This window comes from Nerophis lumbriciformis, linkage group LG01 (genome assembly GCF_033978685.3).
Source record: "Nerophis lumbriciformis linkage group LG01, RoL_Nlum_v2.1, whole genome shotgun sequence".
In the NCBI taxonomy this organism is placed as follows: Eukaryota; Metazoa; Chordata; class Actinopteri; order Syngnathiformes; family Syngnathidae; genus Nerophis; species Nerophis lumbriciformis.
The window spans coordinates 25,521,653-25,545,171 of NC_084548.2; the positions used below are offsets into that span (position 1 = coordinate 25,521,653).

General features: G+C 42.4%; 1 protein-coding gene across 1 annotated transcript in view; it reads left to right on the forward strand.

The window, feature by feature from the left end:
* dmd (dystrophin) overlaps positions 1-23,519 on the forward strand; it is a 586,555-nt gene that overhangs the window by 11,100 nt on the left and 551,936 nt on the right. The window lies entirely within an intron of this gene.

Sequence of the window (23,519 nt, forward strand, 5' to 3'; positions counted from 1 at the left end):
TGATATTGTGGGTGAAAAAAAAAATGTTTGTGACTTGGGCGTGACTTGAGTCCTGGGGAGGGGAATCAAAAGAAAATGAATTCAGAAAAAAAAAATCCTGGTCTTTGACGTCATCTTGGAGCTGCAGAGCTGGCAGCAGCCTACTTCCGCCCGGAGTGGGAGGAGCCTGCGGGAGCGCTGCGTGCGGTCTGCTCGCCTTCCCTGACGTCTTCGGTCTGGAGCGCCGCTTCCGGGATTGCGGTGAAGCAGCGCCATCCTCGGACCAAATGGAGCTAATGGGAATAAGCTTCCCATTTGGCCCCCACATCATGTCTCGCTCCGCCATGGCTCCTAAAGACTCCCAATTTCCTTCTTCGCCCAAATTCCTTGCGGGAAAGCGATTAGCTGGAGTCATAATGTCAAGACTTGGACTGCGGAGTTTTTGTTTTCCCAAGATGCAAGAGAATTTGGATCGGACATGGCTTGAAGGTGGGTACATGATTTATTTATCAAACAAAGAATAAACGAAAAGCGCGCACTATGGCGGAGGTAAAAAACTTGGCGAATGAAAACAAAGCTTGCACAAAGGCAGAAACTGAACACGAAATAACAAAACACTTACTGTGGCATGGGACCGTGAACAGGGCTTGAAAACGCGAGGATAGCAGGGTGAGAAAGGCTATGACTCCAGGACGAACAACAGAAAATGAAAAGCTTAAATAACACAGACATGATTAACAACAGGTGCGTGACTCAAAACAGGTGCGTGACATGACAGGTGAAACTAATGGGTAACTATGGTGACAAGACAAGGGAGTGAAAAGACAGAAACTAAAGAGTCCTATAACTAAACAAAACATGATTACACAGACATGACACATGTGTTTTGGGGATTTTTTGTGTGTTCTTGCCGTATGCAGCATTTGTCTTTTTTTTTTTTTTTATTCTGCAGTTTTTAAGTGGGTATGGGTCATTTCTGTGTTTGAAACGGTTGCTGAGCGTTTACCTCGGCCAGACACTGTAGATGTACTGTAAATCAACCATGTCAATGAACAGATTAAGCGGTTGTTGCTTTTCCAGGCTTCTGATTGGCCAAAATGTGGATGACAGCTGGTAAATAAGTTTTTATGTGAATGGAATTTTTTTTTTAGGTCAGGGGTTTGGGTTAAATGTGCAAAATATTTGTGTTTAGGTAGACACATAGCGTGAGATGCACGCACCATAACTAATGACTAATAAAAAACAAATGATTAGCCCTTTTGGCAATTAAGTAAGCAATACGTACAGATAGATGTTGACATCAAGTGAAAACAGTCTATTGATCACACTGGCTGTGTGAAAGCATAACTGTGGTACAATGTCACTGATGGTCTAGCATAGGGGTGTTCAAAGTGCAGCCCGGGGGCTTTTTGGAGCCCACAGCTTGTTTTTCTTTGGCGTGCTTTGTCCTGTAAGAAACAAGATGTACTGTAACATAAATAAGATGTGGATGTTTTGCTCAAATACAGATTGACATGCATTGGATTGCTTTTCGCATTTTTAATGTACAAATATAGAAAACTGACCACACAAAGTATACCTGCAATAATGGGAAAATAAAGGCAAGAAAAAGTTTAAATGTTTATACATTACTATCTATAGTAGTACGAATGGTAGTACTGGAAATAATGCACTCTGTTTCTTATAAACACAAAGCTGAGATACAGGTTGTATTATGTATAACTTCATAGCAAACTACGTTAGATTTTCTCTTTTGAAAATGTAAAATATCCAAATACTTAAATGTATTCATGAAGTTATTACTGTACTGATTGGAAGACAGCCTTGCTTCATCAGAAATGTTTGTGTAATGGTACAGTACACATATTTGTCATTGGATTTTCCAGTGCGGAAATTTGGATGTCTACAAAGATATTTGGCACTATATTTTTTGCCCTCGCTTACAAACACATGTTGTGAATGTTGCTTGCCATTACGGCCCAGATCAGTAGGTGGCGTTATGCCGTAACTCTCCTTTTTAACATGGCTCATACGCACCTGGTCTACCAGAGAATAAGTAGACGTAGCAGGATCGGTCAGTGTCACCAACTTGGTGGCTTTACGCTACATGTAGCCAGTACTCACTCAATCTAGCAACTTTTTCTGGAATAATTATAGATATTATATTATTTTAGACTTTTAAAGACTTCGACATAAAGTCACTTATCGGTATTCTCAATGAGCAGCAGCATTCTCACAGACGACGGACGACTTTCTGGTTTATGGCATTTAGATAAACGACAAAAAAAAAGTGAAAGAAGAAAATTAATTTGTTTTTTAAACATATTAGTTTTTCTTTTTATGTTTTTACCTACTTTTTGTCTCGTCTACAATGTTATTTTCCCAATACAATGACATGCAAATAATTATGGCCAATTATGCAAATTAGACGATGACATCATCTAGCCAGCAACTCACCACCAGAAAGAGATCTGTGTCTTGTGGAAAACACTGCTTCTGTTAGCACTGATTTTCATCTTGCACGTTCCCAAAACATCTAACGATAATTTTATTTATTGCAGAATTTCCTTTCAGCAGTTTGTACTTTTGTTTGTGCTGTTTAAGAAATAATCAAAACTGTTTACATGAAAGCTTTTAAAATGAGCTGTTTTACTCTACCCAAAATGAGCCCAACTGTGGCCTTAAAACCAAGATACCATACCTTGACGATGGCGTACCATTGTGCCCCAGTCAAAGTGTTAGCACCCATGATGCAGTGTAGAAGACATTACTGCCACATACAGGTCTTGGATGGAACAGTTCGAACTGATGATGTTTATGTGTTGGACACTGAATCCCTCATAGCATTGCGTTGAGGTCTGACATCCTCTTTTAGAACTTGTAAATAGTGGCTGTCCTTGAATGGTGTCCTGGTAAAAAGCAGACAGACTCTTTCTTTCCTTCAACCGCCCCCTACGACCCGGGCCAACTACAGTTGGTGGGTCATCTCATGCTGGAAATAGCAGTCAGCTGGCCTGTGGGACTGCTGGTGCGTGGTGTCAGATAGCTTATTGGGAGTTTGCCACATTCCCTTTATCCATTTATTCATGCCCCCTTCTGGTCCCACGAGGCCCCTTTACGTCTATTTTTGCTCACCAGTGCTTCATTGGCCAGTTTGTCATAAGAGAAAATACAACTTTCTGTGATCTGCCTCTCCCTGTTTAATCTTCGACCACCCAAGTGGGCTGTCGTTGCTCACTTGCTAAATCAAGCTCTCCCTCAACCCCATCAAGCATTCCGCACTGCAAGATAATGTCAGCAAATCGTGTTTCTTGACAACACAGTCATAATTTAAATACATTAATGACCTGTAGTCAAATATGTGACTATTTTACTTACAAATCCCAAAACCAGTGAAGTTGGCACGTTGTGTAAATCGTAAATAAAAACAGAATACAATGATTTGCAAGTCCTTTTTAACCTATATTCAATTGAATAGACCGCAAAGACAACATTCGAACTGGAAAACTTTATTTCTTGCAAATATTAGCTCATTTGGAATTTGATGCCTGCAACATGTTTCAAAAAAGCTGGCACAAGTGGCAAAAAAGACTGATAAAGTTGAGGAATGCTCATCAAACACTTATTTGGAACATCCCACAGGTGAACAGGCTAATTGGGAACATGTGGGTGCCATGATTGGGTATAAAAGCAGCTTTCATAAAATGCTCAGTCATTCACAAACATGGACCAAACGATGAGAAGATGCGTTACCCGGCTAGGCCCGGAGGCAGGGCTCGTCAGCCAGCGCCTGGTGGCCAGGCTAGCCACGGAGCCCGGCCGGGCACAGCCCGAAGAAGCTACGTGGTCACACCATCTTTTCCGCCACGTGGGCCCACCACCCGTGGGGTGCGCTGCCAATTGGATGGCAGTGAAAGTGGAAGCTCCAGACGGACCAATTTGGGGCAGCAGAGGCTGAATTTTGGGATGTGGAATGTCTCTACGCTGGTGGGGAAGGAGCCTGAGCTGGTGCGGGAGGTGGAGCGCTACCGGTTGGATCTGGTGGGGCTTACCTCTACGCATGCAAGGGCTCTGAAACCACACTCCTGGACAAGGGATGGATCTTGTTCACTTCTGGAGTTGCTCAGGGGGTGAGGGCCCAGGCGGGTGTGGGGATACTCACAAGTCCCCGGCTTAGGGTTGGAGGGGGGAAACTCTGACTGTTGTTTGTGCGTACGCACCAAACAAGAGTTCAGAGTATTTGGCCTTCTTGGATACCTTGCATGGGGTCCTGTATGGAGCGCCGGCAGGGGATGCCATAGTCTTGCTGGGGGACTTCAACGCGCACGTGTGATGACTGTATTATGATGATAGTATATATCTGTATCATGAATCAAGTGGACCCCGACTTAAACAAGTTGAAAAACTTATTCGGGTGCTACCATTTAGTGGTCAATTCTAGGGAATATGTACTTCACTATGCAATCTACTAATAAAAGTCTCAATCAATCAATCAGGCCATATGTTTTGGACACTCGGGTGAAGAGAGGGGCTGAACTGTCAACTGATCACCATCTGGTAATGAGTTCGGTAAGATGGCGGGGGAAACCTCTGGACAAACCTGGCAAACCCAAGCGTCTAGTGCGGGTGAACTGGGAACGTTTGGCGGGACTTCTCTGCCATCCCTGTAAAGGTTGGGGACATTGAACAGGAATGGGCAATGTTCAAAGCCTCTATTGCTAAAGCTGTGGCCAGAAGGTCTTAGGTGCCTCAAGGGGTGGTAACCCTCGAATACCCTGGTGGACAGCGGTGGTCAGGGAAGCCGTCCGACTGAAGAAGGAGTCCTACCGGAGTTTGTTATTCTAGGGGACTCCGGAGGCAGTTGCAAGGTACCGACAGGCCTGAAGGGCAGCGGCCGTGGCTGTGGACGAGGCTAAGCAGAGGCTATGGGAGCAGTTCAGGGAATCCATGGAGAAGGACTATTGGGCGGAAGCAAAGCTGTTCTGGAAGACCATACGGCACCTCAGGAGGTGGAAGCAGGGAACCATCCAAGCTGTGTACAGCAAGGATGGGACTCTGCTGACTTCAAGTGAGGAAGTCGTAAAGCGTTGGAAAGAGCACTTTGAGGAACTCCTGAACCCAACAACATCAGACACACCCTCCCAGACAGGATGATGGGGGATTGACAATTGAAGTCACTGAGGTAGTTAGACAACTCCACAGTAGCAAAGCTACGGGGGTTGACGAGATCCGTCCAGAAATGCTGAAGGCTCTGGGTGTTGAGGGGCTGTCTTGGTTGATACGCCTTTTCAACATTGCGTGTAAGTCTGGGACAGTGCCGAGGGAGTGGCAGACTGGGGTGGTGGTTCCCCTATTCAAAAAGGGGGACCAGAGGGTGTGTGCTAATTACAGGGGTATCACACTACTCAGCCTCCCTGGGAAAGTTTACGCCAAGGTACTGGAAAGGAGGGTCCGGCCGATAGTCGAACCTCAGATTCAAGAGGAGTAATGTGGATTCCGTCCTGGTCGTGGAACAACTGACCAGCTTTTTACTCTTGCGGGAATCCTGGAGAAGGCCTGGGAGTATACCTATCCAGTCTACATGTGCTTTGTGGATTTGTAGAAGGCGTACAACCAGGTCCCCCGGGAGATCCTGTGTGAGGTGCTGAGGGATTGCAGGGTGAGGGGTACCCTGTTGAGGGCCATTCAATCTCTGTACAACCAAAGCGAGAGTTGTGTCCGGGTGCTTGGATGTAGGTCGGATCCGTTTCCAGTGGGGGTTGGTCTCCACCAGGGCTGCGCTCTGTCACCTATCCTGTTTGTGATTTTCATGTACAGGATTTCTAGGCAGAGTCGTGACCATGGCGGAGAAGGTATACGTCTCGGGGGGCTGAAGGTTGTGTCACTGCTGCTTGCAGATGATGTGGTCCTTATTGCACCATCGGTTCGTGACCTTCAGCTTTCACTGGATCGGTTCGCAGCCGAGTGTTCAGCGGCTGGAATGAGGATCAGCATCTCCAAATCGGAGGCCATGGTTCCCAGCAGGAAACCGATGGTATGTACAGTCCAGGTAGAGAACGAGACTCTGTCCCAGGTGGAGGAGTGTAAGTATCTTGGGGTCTTGTTCACGAGTGAGGGAAAGATGGAGAAGGAAATCAGCCGGAGAATCGTAGCAGCTGGGGCAGTATTGCAGTCTCTCTGCCGCACTGTTGTGACGAAACGAGAGCTGAGCCAGAAGGCAAAGCTTTCGGTCTACCGAGCTATCTACATTCCTACTCTCACCTGTGGTCATAAAGTGTGGGTCATGACCGAAAGAATAAGATCGCGGATACAAGCGGCCGAAATGAGTTTCCTCAGAAGGGTGGCTAGCATCTCCCTTAGAGATAGGGTGAGAAGTTCAGTCACCTGAGAGAGACTCGGAGTAGAGCCGCTGCTCCTTCGCTTGGAAAGGAGCCAGCTTAGGTGGTTCGGGCATCTCGTGCGGATGCCTCATAAGCGTCTCCCTAGGGAGGTCCCCGTTGCACGTCCCACTGGGAGGAGACCCCGCGGCAGGCCAAGGACCAGATGTGGGGATTACATCTCCTCTCTGGCCTGGGAACACTTTGGGATCCCCCAGGAGGAAGTTGCTAATGTTGCTCTGGAGAAGGAAGTCTGTGGGTCTCTGCTGGAGCTATTGTTCCCGTGACCAGATTCCGGATAAGCGGTTGAAGATGGATGGATTCACAAACAAGGATGGGGCGAGGGTCACCATTTGTGAACAAATGCGTGAGCAAATTGTCGAACAGTTTAAGAACAACATTTCTCAATGAGCTATTGCAAGGAATTTAGGGATTTCACCATCTACGGTCTGTAATATCATCGAAAGGTTCAGAGAATCTGGAGAAATCACTGCATTCACCATTAATAGGTGTATCCCAGACATATAATTTTCAGGGGGGGCTTCATATTGCTGCATAACAATGTTTTAACCTTCTCTATTCATTCATAACATTTAATATTCAGCATGCTAATCATTATGTAATTGAGGACCCGACGAGAACATGTTATAAAATCATTCACACAATATATCAGCCAGCCAGAAAAATCACCCCTCACCCCATGTTCCTAAACTGATGTATTAGCATTTTTTTAGGTGCAAATATCACAGAATAACATTACAAAACATCTCTGACAAAGCATGATCGTAATGTAAGACAAAACCTCCTTTAGAATAATATGACCCAAACAAAAGTAATAAAGTAAATAAAGTAAACTACTTAGTAAAGGTTGAGTAAGTTACTGTAGTAGCTATGTATTTCACGGTACTTTCTCCTGTAACCATAGTGTGTGCTCGCGTGTTTGTGTGTGCAAATGTGTTGGTGTTTGTTTGGACTACAAAATATGCACAACCACAGTCACTTATGATGTTAGGGCCGATGGCAGCATACGCTAAACTAGCTAAAATCATTGAAAGAGTTTAATTTATTTTCATAGCAATTTTAAGACTAAAATCCAGATAGTGATCTTTTCTTAGCTTGATTTCTATAAATTAATTTAAAAAATATAGTAAGAAGTTTAGAACAGTTGGATTGTAATATTTGACACCGTGTCAAATCATTGCAATTGTTGGCTTTAAAATTAGCTTTAATGTCAAAAAAGATTAAAAAAGAAGGAGCTAGCAAGCTGAAGTCATATCCTGGAATAGTCTCATGAATATCACATGACAACTACAGTATTTCTAAATGTTTTCCAAATGTCAGTTAGGAATTGAAGGAGTTCAAGTATCCTTGCATCCCTACTGGTCCCACTTTAACTGAACAGAGTAATACAGTAAATATCATATGATACCAAACATAACATTAGAATGCTTAAGGGATCGACTTGCTGCTACGAAACAGGCGTAATTAAATTTAAAGCCAGAAGATGGCAGTATAGTCCCTTGACCAACAATTGTGGGTTCATAAGGAAAGTATTATTGCAGACTTTGGTCACAAACAGTCCAAAGCCAGAATCATGTGGCATCAGTCAGGATTCATAATTCATCAATGTGAGGAGAATAAACATAAACAAAGTTTTACAAAACTAAAGAAGAGTTGCTGTTGTATAAAGTCTTGGAACTAAGTAAGTATTTTGAGGAAAACAATCAACTTTATGGATAGCTTGACACTTTGACCTGCACTGCACCTCGATGTCTGTCCACATATGTGCTAAACTTTTTTCTGTCATTCCATTTTGTTGCACAATATACAAATGTATATGAGTAGTATAAATATACTGTATACATACAGTATAGTTCCTGGAGTTAAAAAAAAAAAAAAATACTGGGGGAAGTATTTTTTAGAGCGCTGAACTTCAACACTGAAAAATGGCCATGAAACTACTTTGGGCCCAAGTCCCTGTTGTCCTAAAAAGTAGTTCTAGGTAGGGTTGTCACAATACCAGAATTTCAGTAGTCGATACAGATAACTTGTGAAGTTCCACAATTTTGAAATTAATATTACTTGATATCACAATAAAATAAAAACAACTGGACCCTTGTACTTTTAAGTTCACTTCCCTGAAAAGTGTTTCCAAGTGTTAAGTATTTAAGATCACTGTGCTTCGACATTTTTTTGCTCAGAATTTGAACTGCATTATCAGCTGCCAAAAGGTATACATTAATAAAAGAACAACAGTTGTCTACATTATCACGGTATATCAAAACAAACAAATACTGTGCTTATAAATATTCTTATAAACAATTTTACATTAAAAACGGACATAAAGCAAACATTATTGTTCTTAATATTATTTCAATATAGTGGTCGTGTGACATCGTCATGTCATTTGTAATAAAATAGGCTAATAAAAGGCTAAAACGTATATTTAAATGCACACCTTTGTGTTTTTATTTGTTTGTAATATCAACATTTCAGCTTTTTGTCATTATTTTATGCCTTTTTGCTATATGTTTCCTGTTTTGCTCAATTTATTTCTTCATTGTTTGACGGGTACATATTAAAAGAGCTGCATTCTGCGAATGGCTCCGAGGCCACATTTCAATAACCACTGGTTTTCGTATTTCACAAGAAAGGCAAAGTGTTTTCCCAAACGCCAGAAGAGTGTCTCTAAGTTGTGTCTTCTTAGCACTTATAGAAATGATAAAGGTGGAGTAGCAACTTTGTGGCGGTGTTCTGCATGCTATAGTAATGCACACTCTCTGGCTTTGTGATGGCGGATCTCCGCTCTCACTCAAATACTTTCATGACTGCTTGTATTTGATTAGCGAATAAACGCATGACGAAAGAACGTTGGTGTAAAATTGCAGGTTCTTGGTTCGAGTTCCTGCAGTGGAAAATCTGCTAAATTTAAAAACAAATGCAATACCCTGCTCAGCGTCTCTCATCCGCATTCTTTTTCTGTCTTGGTACACATGTCTTATGCATACCAATACAATCACTAGAGCCCCCAACTGCGCACTAGTTTGTTTGTAACTTCATACTGATTTTCTGTATTAATGATAAACCATAGTAAAACTCCTGATGGTTATTATTAAATCCAATCAAATTAAAACTGTGATTTTATAATCGCACTTGGATAAACTCACTGACCAGTGATATTTCTAATTTCTTAGAGAAGCAAGCTGGCGCGCTACTCGCTAGCTTAATGCTAACATAAATACAAGTAAGGTTGAATATATTTTACATTTAAAACCGATACGGTACCAATTCCCGGTGTCTGGGCATGGATACCGGTACTCAACGGTACCAATTTTCAATACTTTTGTGTGTGTTAAAAATGTTAATTGTTCAATGATAAAATATATATATTTTTATTTAACACTTAAAAATGAGCTGATTATAATAACTGTGCTGTCCAGTTTAAAGTTGGTTAAAGTTAAAGTACCAACGATTGTCACACACACACGAGGTGTGGTGAAATGTTCCTCTGCATTTGACCCATCCCCTTGTTAACCCCATGGGAGGTGAGGGGAGCAGCGGGCAGCAGCAGGCAGCAGCGGTGGCCGCGCCCGGGAATCATTTTTGGTGATTTAACCCCCAATTCCAACCCTTGATGCTGAGTGCCAAGCAGGGAGGTAATGGGTCCCATTTTTATAGTCTTTGGTATGACTCGGTGCATAAGCCCATAGGGCGCTGTCTCATTTTAGTGGATCGATAACCAGTAGTACCGATGTAATTCAGTCGGTGCGTATAATAGTACCGAATTCAGGAGCCATCCCTAAATACAAGACACAATAACATCGTTCCCTATTACAAACGTCATACCCCAATCTAAACTTGTCTAAACACATAGCTGTCTAAGCAACTACTAAGCTATTCAATTGTGCACATTGGACCTATAAGCTTTGAGAACAGAGAATTTCGGAGACTGAGACGTGCAGACCCATGCCTGGATGATGCGTGTATACGGCAAACTTATCATTAGACCAACATAGGCAGTTGCCTAGAGTCCCGAGATTTCTAAGGGCCTCCAAATATCTCATAAAAAATTATTAAGTGTTCCTACATTTAAAATTATTGTCTAAATTTTGCGCTTAAAAATACATCAAAATGCCTAATAATTCATGTTTGTTTTGATAGCTCCCCGCTCTCTTCTCACGCATGTTACTGCACATGTGCAGATAAGATTCAGGGAAACAATGTTTCTTCTTGTGTGTCTCTTTATAAAAAAAACTAAAAAAACTGGGTGAAAATATTTCAGTGTGTGTAATAGGGTTGTCCCGATACCAATATTTTACTATCAGTACCAGTACCAAAATGTATTTTGATACTTTTCGGTACTTTTCTAAATAAGGAGGACCACAAAAAATTTGCATTACTGGCTTTATTTTAACAAAAAAATCTTATGGTACATTAAACATATGTTTATTATTGCAAACAAAGAAAAATGTTGTCCTTAAATAAAATAGTGAACATACTAGACAACGTGTCTTTTAGTAGTAAAAGGCTCCTAATTTGTCTGCTGACGTATGCAGTTACATATTGTGTCATTTCTCATTCTATTTTGTCAAAATTATGAGGGACAAGCTGTAAAAATTTATTATTAATCAACTTGTTCATTTACTGTTAATTATTTTATTATCTGTTATTATCCATTTCAACATGTTCTTTCTACACTTCTGTTAAAATGTAATAATCACGTATTCTTCTGTTGTTTGGATGCTTTACATTAGTTTTGGATGATACCACACATTTAGGTATCGATCCGATGCCAAGTATTTACAGGATCATACATTGGTCATATTTAAAGTCCTCATGTGTCCAGGGACATATATCCTGAGTTTATAAACATAATATAAATTCAATTTTGGTGATGATAAAAAATATAGATGTAATCATAGTAGTATCGACGAGATACGCTATTGTACTTAGTATCATTACAGTGGGTGTTAGGTTTAGTTCCACACATGGCATTTGTTTACATTCAGTGGTGCTAGCTTGTTATTAGCGGTTAGCTGTCGTATCCTCCTACGGTGTGTAGTGAAGCATGTTTAGCTATTCCTCGTCCTGCAGGGATGATACTTGTAAGAAACGTACATTATTTGTCGCCATGGAGGCGAGGATTAGTGATTTAGAAGTAGCTAAAACACTGCCGACTGCTAACGAGCCATGTCTTAAAGCACCTCTTCCTGAGGGCGTTTCAGTATTATAGCTTCACCTTTATCGTTAGTTTTTAGGCCAAATGCGTCTGTCCTCCCTTTTCTGTCTACACACCGTGTCTGCTTGTAAGTACTCCATGATTGTGCGTTGCCGAACACGCTCCTCTGCTCGCAAAACCAGCAATGTCATGCCCGGGAACCGGTACTTTTCAAACAGTATAGTACCGTTTTTGATTCATTAGTACCGCGATACTATACCAGTACCGGCATACCGTACAACCCTAGTGTGTAAGTACTTTTTGAGCACATTCAACAATACTGTGTTAATGATAACTGTAATAATCTCGGTCACAACAACGTGATATAAAATGATTTTATCATTACACCTCCTATTACCGTGATACAGTGTGAATGCGAGCCAAACCAAACGACAGTGTGACATTTTTCGACATTCTTCACCTATCCGGGTGTAAAGTCTAATCAGGACAAAACCCAGTGAAGATATGCTATCCCACGGATGAGAGGGTGAGGGCTGGGAGACGTAAGGGGGAGTGATGGAAGAGTAAAGGGACAGGCTCTGATTGCAGTTAATTGCTGTGCATGTCCAGGGCGGGTCGAATCATAATCACTCACGGCTCTTGTATGCTAATTCCTGCCGGCCTCTGGGTTTTGCAGCGCTTTAGCCAGGCATTATAATTAGCATGTAGATTACGTTCCAGCACCACCGCTGCACCCTCCATGCCCCACAAATGTGGGGACCCCTCCTGAAAGACTGAGGCAGAAAATCAGGATGAAACTATTCTGTTAAATGTTGCGTCTACAGTGGCATCAAGGTGCCATCTTCCTCTTATCGTCTGTGACGCCATAACCTCAGCACAAACGGGGCGACCAAGTCCATTTTAGTGCCAGTGTTTGAGACGACCTCTTTGGAAGAAAAGAGCTTTTCTTGACGCTATCAGACAAAATTGAGAACGTTCCCGACTACAATAAAGCTGTTCTAATCCCGCATTTTACAGTCAAAATGGATTGGCTTATAAAGCTTGATAAATGCAACCGAAGGAGTTGAAGGTTGTTTTTTTTTACGGTTGTAAAAAAAGACCATGATGAATCATGTAAGTCCTTTTACACCCTGGTATTACATTGTAGTGTTTCTCCTTCCAATATATAACCATTTCATGTTACTGTCTATCATCTTACTATCTATAATTTCCTCAGCAGCACATATGGCCTATAGTGCTATACTATTTAACTGTATTCAAGTCCAACCCCAAAGTTCAGTTCAAAACTTGGACTTTTAACGTTTTTGAAGCAAAGCCCTGAAAACACGAGAGCGCCCCTGTTGTATAAAGGAACTTGGACCAGTGTAGTCACATTGGTAGATCTTTGCATTGACTTTTTAACATTCTAAAAGCCAGCGTTTAATACAGTGAACACTTGTATTTTGCATAAAAGGGCTATTTTCTTCTGATATGTGTAACTGTAAAATAAATATACAAAAAACAAGTGTCAACTGCAGAGGATGCTGGTTCTCCAAAAAACAATAATAGTGAAGGAAGAAGTCCAGTACCCTGGTCCTTAGCCTTCTGGAAATGTGATGCATACAACAATTAACTTGAATAGCCCTGGCCTAGTGGATAGCATGTTAGCCTCACAGTTTGGAGTGATGGCTAAAGCACATTGTGGCACACTCACTCTGATACTGTGTTGGCGTTTCATGATTGTGCCATCTGCTGGATTAAAAAAGCAAATATAATTGATAGTTAGCAACTATAAAAAATTTTTGTAAACAAAATGAAAGGAAACGTGCAACTCTAGTCAAAGAGCCAAATAGTAAACACGGAAATAATACTTTGGTGCTATTAGATCAGAATGATACCACATAGTTTTTTGCATCGTGCAAAAAACTGGCAGGAGTTAGAGGGGTCTCTTAGCCAGGACATGGCGACCTTATCCACTTATCTCCAGAAATGGAAGTTGAAGCTCAGTGTAACCAAAACGGTGACGGGAGCCCTCCACCTTTACAACAGAGAGGCACAACGTGAGCTTAACATCACTGTTGATGGACGTCCTCTATCCTTTTCTGCCGAACCAACATATCTCGGCATTAAGTTGGACAGGGCACTCACGTTTCGCCGACACCTGGAGTCACTACGCAAAAAGCTAACAACACGCGTTGGGCTTTTGAGACGACTGGCTGGATCTAGCTGGGGTGCTGGCGGTGTTACACTTCGTACAGCCACCCTTGCCTTGGTCCACTCTGCCGCTGAGAACTGCACCTGCTTGGTGTCGTAGTGCTCACACTCGTCTCATAGTTAAGCCAATTAACGATGCTTTGCGTTTAGTGACTGGATGCCTGCGTCCCACACCAACGGACAATCTTTCCATCTTAGCAGGTATTCAACCATCTGAGCTTCATTGCAAGAGAACCACACTGTCTCTTGCATGCCGAGCACTGGAGCCTGGGCACCTTCTTCATGACTGGTCTTTGTCTCCTCCTTTTAGAGGACACCGGCAGCTTAAATCGAGACACCAATTTTTCCCTGCTGCATTGGAACTGCTAAATGACCTTAACCAGTCAAACGGCAGTGTAGCAAACTGGGCGGACTACCAATGGAACATGGAATGGCGGGAAAACTCTTCCAGACTCCATGATTACATCCCTGAGGCCAGTACATCACCACCGGGAATATGCTTTCCCAGGCCTGCTTGGGACAGTCTTAATTGCCTTTGTACTGGCGTCGGTCTTTTCCACTCAACTATGTGCAAATGGGGTATGGCTTCATCTGCGGCATGAGCAGACCCCATCATAACATCCTGTCCCATATATCGCCATCCTAACGGGAATCGTGGTCTGGCAGTTGTGAACGAGAGCTTGGTCAGTTGGCTGTTAAACACTTGCCCAGCTTTATAGTGGTTACACCTCTAATCAACATCTTTATCCAAACGAAGAAGAAGATACCACACTTCAGAACTTTTATTTATTTTTTTAGTTCCATTTAAATCTATGATGGCGACGAAAACTAATGGCAAATGAGGCACACCCATCCTCCAACTTCATTCAGTACGAGCTTTTACTCGTGAGCCGAACAAAGCTCTTCTTGAGAAACCTTGTGGCGCCTCACAGTCCAATAACACAGCAGCTGTATAGGTCACCTACTTTTGTTTTCAAGAGGGACAGAGTATCACACCGTGTGTTTCATAATGCCTTTGACTTTGCTACTTGTTTGGTTACGCATATGTGTTCTGTGATTGATTGGCGACCACTCCACAAAGTCACCTTGGATAGGCTCCAGCTGTGACCCTAATGAGGACAACTAGTATGGAAAATGTAATGTTGGGTCTGTAGCAGGATTCCAATCAGGGCCCCCTTAAGCCAATTAAATCATGTTTATGTTTTTCTCATATTTCATGTAACGTGAAGTTTTAATGCTGTTTGGTTACTTGATGAAAACTTTGTGTAAAATCCCCTGCCTTAGTTGGAATGTGTTAAAATGTTGAAAGAAAGATTCCATGTGAAATATTTGTTCATGGGACGTTCTGTTAGGCTGCGATGAGGTGGCGAATTGTCCAGGGTGTACCCCGCCTTCCGCCCGATTGTAGCCCCGAAGGGAATAAGCAGTAGAAAATGGATGGATGGATGGACGTTCTGTTAGGCAAACTAAAGCTTGCCTAATACACTTTTTAATCTGACCTGCCCGATTTTTCAAGAGTATATTGTGAAAAAATGTGTAATACTGAAGCGGTACCCAGTAGTAGTTTTTGCAACGTTATTTTGAATGTATCATAATAATGTCTTGTCTTGGGCAGCACAGTGGGAGAGGGGTTAGTGCATCTGCCTCACAATACGAAGGTCCTGAGCAGTCCTGGGTTCAATCCCAGGCTCGGGATCTTCCTGTGTGGAGTTTGCATGTTCTCCCCGTGACTGCGTGGGTTCCCTCCGGGTACTCCGGCTTCCTCCCACCTCCAAAGACATGCACCTGGGAATGGGTTGATTGGCAACACTAAATTGGCCCTAGTGTGTGAATGTGAGTGTGAATGTTGTCTGTCTATCTGTGTTGGCCTGGCGATGAGGTGGCGACTTGTCCAGGGTGTACACCGCCTTCCGCCCGAATGCAGCTGAGATAGGCTCCAGAGACCCCCCGCGACCCAAAAAAGGGACAAGCGGTAGAAAATGGATGGATGGAATGTCTTGTCTTAATAATCCAATAAGCTTGTGAAATTTGTGTTCTGTCTTTACCAATGATATTTGTATGTCACTGACACTATGTTAATCCAAGGTACTGTACCAAGGTACTCCGAAGAAGCTCAGGCTAATTTTATACAAAGTTGAGTGGGGATTTCGATTTGTTACCAAAGGAGCGGGAGCCTGTCTGACGAATTTGGACGGAAAAGAAAGTATGAAAAAGTTCTGCAAAAAAGTCTTATTTGAGCGAACATTTGGGTCTTTTTGTACATTTTCAGAGTTAAGGTTATTAAATGTTTATTGGCTAAGAATGTTCGAAAAAAAATATGAACACTTCATCAGTTCATGCTTTATTTAACTTTTGGCACACACACACACACACGTACCCCCCCATTCTCTCTCAATCGCTCTCACCAAGGAGAACCAATTGGAGAGGCCATTAAAATAATTTATTACATATCCCAACTTTCTCTTAATTCAAATGCACATATCATAGCTGGGTGATCAGGGACCATTAAGAAGACACTTCTATGGAAGCAGGGGAGGGTTAAACCATGTAGTAATTATACTTTTGTCTTACAAGTATACCCTGCAAAAAAGAGCTGACAAAATATAACATGAAAAGACTAGGTTTAAGGAAAAAAAATCTAAACTATTGAAATCATCAGTCCATGCAAGCTAGTTAATTTTACTTGATAAAACATCTTAAATTAAGATTTATACATCTACAAATTAGCAAAAATTTTAAGATATAAATATTTTATTCTGAAAACAAGCATTATTCAACTTGCAATTCTTAATTTAAGCATCCTTGGGCTCTTGTTGAATCTTTAAACAAGCTTTTCGATGTGGGGAAGACCAAAGTATCTTATTTGAATAGTTATTTTCTAAATTATAAAATTTTTAAACTAGAATGTCTGAGCAACTACTAAGCTATTCAATTGTGCACATTGGACCTATAATCTTTTAGGACAGAGAATTTTGGAGACAGAGACATGAAGACCTATGCCTGGATGATGCGTGTATACGGCCAACTTGTCATTAGATCAACATAAGCAGTTGTCTAGAGTCCAGATATTTCTAAGGGCCTCCAAATATCTCATAAAAAATAATTAGTTGAGTTTTCTTCCGTTTAAAACAATTGTCTAATTTTTGCGCTTAAAAATACATCAAAATGCTTAATCATTCATGTTCAAAAGAGAAAAGACAAAATATAATCAGAATTATTTATGGTAAAATCAAGATTATGATGTAAAGTCAATGACTACAAATAAGTAAATAGTTCTTAAATCTAGGGACATTTCCAGACGTACAATTTCAAATCTTTGTTTGCACAAGCAAAAGTGAGTTGTATGAAAAATTATGCCTTTATTAATATATTTGCTCAGTTTTGACTCCTGTCATGACTGCAGTTGCACCATACTGGGAGCTTTTTGTAATATTCTGGTCCATAGATGTACAGTAACTAATTGACTACAGTACATCCGGAAAGTATTTGTTTCTGCACATTTTATGTTTTTGCACATTTTATGTTAGAGCATTTTATGTTAGAGCCTTATCCCTATATGGTGTTAGGTTCCGTTCAATGCATGAACCCCAGATGCAGAGGTGGAGGGTGAAACAGCACAGAGTGAAGAAGGCATATCTGGTGAAGTGCCACAAATGCTTGCGTCTAAAACAACGAGGTCATGACTAGGGAGGCACATTGTTAAGATTTTATCGATACGATACCCTTATCGATATTCGTTATCGTTACTGGTATTTAGCGGTACATTATGTAATTGGTGTAGATAAAGACGTGAAAACATAATTTTTTGTTACCGTTTTTTTTAGCACAAAAAGGTTGTACACCTCCCAACATGATGTAACATCTCACAGCAGGGAAGTCTTTTTTTGTTTGTCCTGTCCAGATACTCAGGGAAATCATATTGTTGATGTATATGCTTAAATTTGCTGTACAGATTTACTTTACAAAAGAGAAGTATGGGATACTTCTCTTGTTGCCTTATTGTATCTGACTTTATTGAATGGATTTATATTAATGTTTGGCGCAGGAGGGGATAGAAAGAGGAAAAAAAGGAACACAGAGGGGAAATTGTGGGGACAAAAGAGAGATAAGACAGAGAGACAACAACAACAACAACGACATCAACAACATAACAATGACAACAGAACAGCATCAGCAAATACGATATATACAAATATGATATGAAAAGTGATAGCAAAGAAGCAGTTAGTGAAATAAATATGAATAACACAGAAATGACAATGAACATTACAAATGGAGGAATACAAATACTAGATCGAGGCGATATAGACAAAAAAGTATATCTTGATATATTTTTACTTAAACTCGATATTCCATATATATCTCGATATATTTTCCGGTGAAAGTATACATATAAAGATAGTCATTTATGAGTGACATTCACTGAAATCTAAGTGAATGACAATTGTACTGTAAACAGTCAGTGGCACTTTTATTAACCCAGTTAGTCAAGATGGTTATTTACAGCACAGAAAATAAACTTTTTAAGTAGCACAGAATTACATAGCATAAATAAAATAGAAAAATATTATTTCTACGTGTAGCCGGATCGAGTCTGCGTTGTGTATTGCAGTGTTGCTTGGAAACGAAGGGGACTCGGTGGTTGCCTTAAGCCGAAACAGGTGGCGTATTTATTTCTGTATGAAATACACAGGAAATAATGTGGCAGCATTAACACACGACTCTGCAGCACACCAGTCTCCTCACGGCATGTCTTAACAGAAAGTGAGGACGACAACGTCACAACCGGAAGAAGGTAGGACTTCAAAATAAAATGAGAAATGCTTCCAAAACGAACTATTTGCTGAAAGAATTACAAAATAAAAGTGACAATGAATACAATAGAGCAATCAAATAAAACATGAGGGAATTTTGGTGGAATGCATAAAATATATATTATATACCTGCTACATACGTAAAATAAATAACATAGCTGTGCAAATGATACACAATCTTTTTAATTTCCAGTCGACAATGTAATGGACTGTCACACACGTACGGTTCTGGTCAGCGCCAAGTAAGAGACTTGACTTAATTGTGCGGCTATGATCTTCCTTACTTCGGCAGACATTTTTTGCAGCATTTCTCGTGCAAAATATGCCTTGGCAACTCGAGAACAGTTTTTATTTGGGCTTTCATGGTAAACAACTCAAATGAATGTTTTATCCAGACGCATACATTTGTCCAAACGTGGCCAAGTAGACGCATTGTGGGTTTCCTGGACGTCGTTTACATCGCTAAAAGAAAAATCTAAAGAAGAGAATCCTTCTGCCATCTTCCACCATTTTTTTAATATACAAATCGCCTTCTTGAACATTACCTCTTCTCTTCTACGACTCTCTTATCGTCTTTTGGGATGTCTGTTGTGATTTCCCTTCCTGGTTCAATGACCCGCCCTATCTTGCCTCTGATTGGCCTGTCCTTAATGTTTTGCCGTAATCTCAACTAGAGATGTCGGCCTGCCGATATTATCGGCCGATAAATGCTTTAAAATGTAATATCGGAAATGATCGGTATCGTTATTTTTATTATCGGTATCGTTTTTGTTGTTGTTTTTTTTAAATTTTTTTAAATTTTTTTATTAAATCAACATAAAAAACACAAGATACACTTACAATTAGTTCACCAACCCAAAAAAACCTTTCCTCCCCCATTTACACTCATTCACACAAAAGGGTTGTTTCTTTCTGTTATTAATATTCTGGTTCCTACATTATATATCAATATATATCAATACAGTCTGCAAGGGATACAGTCCGTAAGCACACATGATTGTGCGTGCTGCTGGTCCACTAATAGTACTAACCCTTAACAGTTAATTTTACTCATTTTCATTAATTACTAGTTTCTATGTAACAGTTTTTATATTGTTTTACTTTTTTTTATTCAAGAAAATGTTTTAAATTTATTTATCTTATATTATTTTATTAATTTTTTTAAAAAGGACCTTATCTTCACCATACCTGGTTGTCCAAATTAGGCATAATAATTTGTTAATTCCACGACTGTATATATCGGTATCGGTTGATATCAATATATCTTACAAACTCAATATATCGCCCAGTCCTAACAAATACCAATAGAAATAGCACTATCGATAATGAATAATAACAATAAATATCTCTTAACAATACAATTGTTTCAAATGCAACAATACATATATGTAATGTTAACTTGAATTACAAAAGAAAACAGATAAATGGAAGGAAAGAAAGACCTTGTAGATTTTTATAGTAACAATAGGTTAAGCTTTGTCAGTGTGCCATGTTTTCCCAATTTCCCCTAAGGCAGTCCATCTCAAACAGTGTGGTGAGCCCCCCGGGGTGATGCGGTGTGATGCCAGGAGGGGTGCGTGTGATCTCGGGGAACATGCTTTTTTTGGCATGCCAGAATATGATGAAGTGTACAGTATGTAGCACTTGGCTTCACTGTAACCACAGTGGGAGACGAGGAAAGGCCGGTGTGTTGTTTCCTTTAGAGTTAATAAGCTTACAATGTTATGCAGAGGTATAGTTATAACAATTGTATAGACAAATTATACTATTTATATTCACAGTGTGGGGGGGGGGGGGCACAATATTTTCTTCTTCTTTGTGACAGAAAATGTTTGAGAAGCACTGCCCAAGGGGAACAACGTTAATATATGGGTTGGTTGGTAGAGCGGCCGTGCCTGCAACTTTAGGGTCCCTGGTTTGATCCCCGGCTTCCGTCCTCCTACTCACGTCCGTTGTGTCCTTAAACAAGACACTTCACCCTTGCTCCTGGTGACTCGTGGTTAGCGCCTTCCATAGCATCTACCGACATCAGTGTGTGAATGTATGTGTGAATGTTGTTGTAGTGTCAAAGCGCTCGAAGTACCTTGAAGGTAGAAAAGCGCTATATAAGTATAACCCATTTACCATTTGTACATGTACGGTATGTGTATGTGTATGTTTGTACCGTGAATGTGTGTGTGTATCGTACTGTATTTGTGTATGTATGTGGGGGCGTATGTGTGTATTAACGAATGAATATACCTGTGTGTGTATATCCATCCATCCATCTATTTTCTACCGCTCTTTCGGGGTCGCGGGGGGTGCTGGAGCCTGGACAAGTCGCCACCTCATCGCAGGGCCAACACAGACAGACAACATTCACACTCACATTCACACACTCGGGCCAATTTAGTGTTGCCAATCAGCCTATCCCCAGGTGCATGTCTTTGGAGGTGGGAGTAAGCTGGAGTACCCGGAGGGAACCCACGCAGTCACGGGGAGCATGCAAACTCCACACAGAAAGATCCCTAGCCCAGGATCGAACCCAGGACCTTCGTATTGTGAGGCACATGCACTAGCCCCTGTTGCACCGTGCTGCCCCTGTGTGTATATATGTATGAATAATTGTGTGTATGTGAGTATATATGTGAATTTGTATGTACAATATAAGAGAGGGGCGGAGCTTTCTACCGATCACCACCTGGTGGTGAGTTGGCTGCGATGGTGGGGGAGGATGCCGGACAGACCTGGCAGGCCCAAACGCATTGTGAGGGTTTGCTGGGAACGCCTGGCAGAGTCTCCTGTCAGAGAGAGTTTCAATTCCCACCTCCGGAAGAACTTTGAACATGTCCCGAGGGAGGTGCTGGACATTGAGTCCGAGTGGACGATGTTCCGTACCTCTGTTGTTGAGGCGGCCGATTGGAGCTGTGGCCGCAAGGTAGTTGGTGCCTGTCGTGGCGGTAATCCTAGAACCCGTTGGTGGACACCGGCGGTGAGGGATGCCGTCAAGCTGAAGAAGGAGTCCTATCGGGTTCTTTTGGCTCATGGGACTCCTGACGCAGCAGACAGGTACCGACAGGCCAAGCGGTGTGCGGCTTCAGCGGTCGCGGAGGCAAAAACTCGGACATGGGAGGAGTTCGGTGAGGCCATGGAAAAAGACTTCCGGACGGCTTCGAAGCAATTCTGGACCACCATCAGCCGCCTCAGGAAGGGGAAGCAGTGCAGTGCCAACACCGTGTATGGTGGGGATGGTGCTCTGTTGACCTCGACTGCGGATGTTGTGGATCGGTGGAGAGAATACTTCGAAGACCTCCTCAATCCTACCAGCACGTCTTCCTATGAGGAAGCAGGGCCTGGGGAATCTGTGGTGGGCTCTCCTATTTCTGGGGCTGAGGTTGCCGAGGTAGTTAAAAAGCTCCTCGGTGGCAAGGCCCCGGGGGTGGATGAGATCCGCCCGGAGTTCCTTAAGGCTCTGGATGTTGTGGGGCTGTCTTGGTTGACAAGACTCTGCAACATCGCGTGGACATCGGGGGCGGTACCTCTGGATTGGCAGACCGGGGTGGTGGTTCCTCTCTTTAAGAAGGGGAACCGGAGGGTGTGTTCCAACTATCGTGGGATCACACTCCTCAGCCTTCCCGGTAAGGTCTATTCAGGTGTACTGGAGAGGAAGCTACGCCGGATAGTCGAACCTCGGATTCAGGAGGAACAGTGTGGTTTTCGTCCTGGTCGTGGAACTGTGGACCAGCTCTATACTCTCGGCAGAGTCCTTGAGGGTGCATGGGAGTTTTCCCAACCAGTCTACATGTGCTTTGTGGACTTGGAGAAGGCATTCGACCGTGTACCCCGGGAAGTCCTGTGGGGAGTGCTCAGAGAGTATGGGGTAACGGACTGTCTTATTGTGGCGGTTCGCTCCCTGTATAATCGGTGTCAGAGCTTGGTCCGCATTGCCGGCAGTAAGTCGGACACGTTTCCAGTGAGGGTTGGACTCCGCCAGGGCTGCCCTTTGTCACCGATTCTGTTCATAACCTTTATGGACAGAATTTCTAGGCGCAGTCAGGGCGTTGAGGGTATCTGGTTTGGTGGCTGCAGGATTAGGTCTCTGCTTTTTGCAGATGATGTGGTCCTGATGGCTTCATCTGGCCAAGATCTTCAGCTCTCACTGGATCGGTTCGCAGCCGAGTGTGAAGCGACTGGGATGGGAATCAGCACCTCCAAATCCGAGTCCATGAGGAGTCAGAGTGTTACAACCTGGCATTTACACATTGTGTGGCGTTGGGGTTGTCCGACTTTTTGTGTGGCCATTAACGCAACAAGTGCCATGAGTGCGTGTGTTGGTGCAGGTGAGAGAGCGAGCAGCATCTGTTGAAACGATGGATGACAAAGTTGGTTTAAGCCTGGTTTGTATGGCAGAAAATTACCAGTTTTTATAGATACAAGTTTTTTTTACTCATGTTTTTGGTGTGGTTACAAACAGTTTTGCCCAATAAAGTGATTGATGGAATTCCTCTCCGTAAAGTGTCTCGACAGACGATAATTGAACTGTGTTGACAAAGATTGTTTTATTCATTTGGGCCACTCTTGTTATCACCTGTCACTCACAGAGTTGCATTGCAAAATCATACAGAATAAATTGTAATGTGTTTATTTTGTTTAAAGTTCAGATGGGATTTTTGATTTTCTGTGCGGCATTAATTTGCTGTGTGCATAGGACGCGTGAGCATTGCGCAATTGCGCAGGCGCAAACCTTAGAGGGAACGTTGCCACCGGCCCCATGCAGTCAGGCCTGCCAGTGACAGGAACTCCAGAGCTGGGCTCACTGTGCCGCCCTGCAGGGCCAGCAGCAGGCAATAGACAGATACGCTCAGCAGAGGACAAGGCACGCGAGAGACCACACCCTGCCCTGAGGGGCCCAGAGGCTCCCCGCAGCCGGACAGGGAGACCGCCCTGCCCCTCCAGCAACCAGGCCTCCCCGCCAGGGGAGCACGGAGGGGCCCGCCC